Source organism: Columba livia, unplaced genomic scaffold (assembly GCF_036013475.1).
Source record: "Columba livia isolate bColLiv1 breed racing homer unplaced genomic scaffold, bColLiv1.pat.W.v2 Scaffold_122, whole genome shotgun sequence".
NCBI classification, from domain to species: domain Eukaryota; kingdom Metazoa; phylum Chordata; class Aves; order Columbiformes; family Columbidae; genus Columba; species Columba livia.
The window spans coordinates 407789-410304 of NW_027043021.1; positions in this window are offsets into that span (position 1 = coordinate 407789).

Consider the following 2516-nt stretch of genomic DNA (forward strand, 5'->3'; position numbering starts at 1 on the left):
TGGTGTTTGTGACACACATGCTGTGCAATGGGGTTTATGACACACACACTCTGTCCAATGGGGTTTGTAGACAAACACACACTCCAGGGGGGTTTGTGACGCACAATCTGTCCAATGGGGTTTGTGACACACACGCTGTCCAATGGGGATTGTGACACACACACGCTGTCCAATGGGGTTTGTCACACAGACACTGTACAATGGGGTTTGTGACACACACAATGTGCAATGACGATTGTGAAACACACACGCTGTCCAAAGGTGTTTGTGACATGCATGCTGTCCAATGGGGTTTGTGACACACACGCTGTCCAATAGGGATTGTGACACACACATGCTATCCAATGGGGTTTGTGACACATAGACTGTCTAGTGGGCCTTGTGACACACACACTGTGCAATGAGGATTGTGACACACACACGCTGTCCAATGGGGTTTGTCACACAGACACTGTACAATGGGGTTTGTGAAACACACACTGTGCAATGAGGATTGTGACACACACACGCTGTCCAAAGGTGTTTGTGACATGCATGCTGTCCAATGGGTTTTGTGACACACAAACTCGGTCAATTGGGGGTTGTGACACACAAGCTGTCCAATGGGGTTAATGACACACAGGCTGTCCAGTGGGGTTTGTTACACACACACTGTACAGTGGGGTTTGTGACACACACACTTTCCAAAGGGGACTGTGACATGCACACGCTTCCCAATGAGTTTGTCACACCCAGTCTGTCCAATGGGGTTTGTGAGAAACACACGCTGTCCAATTCTGTTTGTAACACATATGCTGTCCAATGGGATTCGTGACACACACACTGCCAATAGGGTTTGTGACACACACACTGTCCAATGGGGATTGTGACACAAACACTCTCCAATGGGGTTTGTGACACACACTCTGTCCAATGGGATTTGTGACACAAACACACTGTCCAATGGTGTTTGTGACACACACACTGTCCAGTGTAGTTTGTGACATGGATGCTGTCCAATGGGGTTTTTGACACACACTCTATCCAATGGGGTTTGTGGACACACACAGACTGTGCAATGGTGTTTCTGACACACACGCTGTCCAATAGGTTTTGTGACACACACACTGTCCAGGGGGGTTTGTGACACACACACTGTCCCATGGGTTTTGTCACACACACACTGTCGAATGGGGATTGTGACACACATTGTCCATGCCGGTTTGTGACACACACACTGTCAAATGGGTTTGTGACACATGCACTGTCCAATGGGGTTTCTCACAAAAACTCTGTCCAATGTGATTTGTGACACACACTCTATCCTATGGGGTTTGTCACACACACTCTGTCCAATGGGGATTGTGACAAACAGGCTGTCCAATGGTGTGTGTGACACACACACTTTGTCCAATGGGGTTTGTGACACACACGCTGCCCAATGGGGTTTGTGACACACACACTGTCCAAAGTGGTTTGTGACACACATGCTGTCCAATGGGGTTTGTGACGCACAAACCTTTTTATGGGGTTTGTGACATACACGCTATACAATGGGATTTGTGACACACACACAGTCCAAAGGGGATTGTGACACACAAATTGTCCATGCCGGTTTGTGACACACAGTCTATCAAATGGGGTTTGTGGACACACAAACACTGTACAATGGTGTTTGTGACACACACGCTGTCCAATAGGTTTTGTGACACACACGCTGTCCAGGGGGGTTTGTGACACACACACTGTCCCATGGGTTTTGTCACACACACTCTGTCGGATGGGGATTGTGACACACATTGTCCATGCCGGTTTGTGACACACACACTGTCCAATGGGTTTGTGACACATGCACTGTCCAATGGGGTTTCTCACAAAAACTCTGTCCAATGGGATTTGTGACACACACTATATCCTATGGGGTTTCTCACACACACTCTGTCCAATGGGGATTGTGACAAACACGCTGTCCAATGGTGTGTGTGACACACACACTTTGTCCAATGGGGTTTGTGACACACACGCTGTCCAATGGGGTTTGTGACACATGCTGTCCAAAGGGGTTTGTGACACACATGCTGTCCCATGGGGTTTGTGACACACACACTTTCTTATGGGGTTTGTGACACACACACAGTCCAATGGGGATTGTGACACACATACGATGTCCAGTAGTGTTTGTGACACCCACGCTGTCCAATGGGGATTGTGACAAACATGCTGTCCAATGGTGTGTGTGACACACACACTCTGTCCAATGGGGTTTGTGACACACACGCTGTCCAATAGTGTTTGTGACACACACTCTGCCCCATTGGCTTTGTGACACACATACTGTCCAATGGGGATTGTGTCATACACACTGTCCAATAGGATTTGTGACACACACACGCTATACAATGGGGTTTGTGAAACGCACACTTTCTCATGGGGTTTGTGAAACACACACGCAGTCCCATGGGATTCTTGACACACACGCTGAACAACTGGGTTTCTTACACACACACTGTCCAATAGTGTTTGTGACATACATGCTA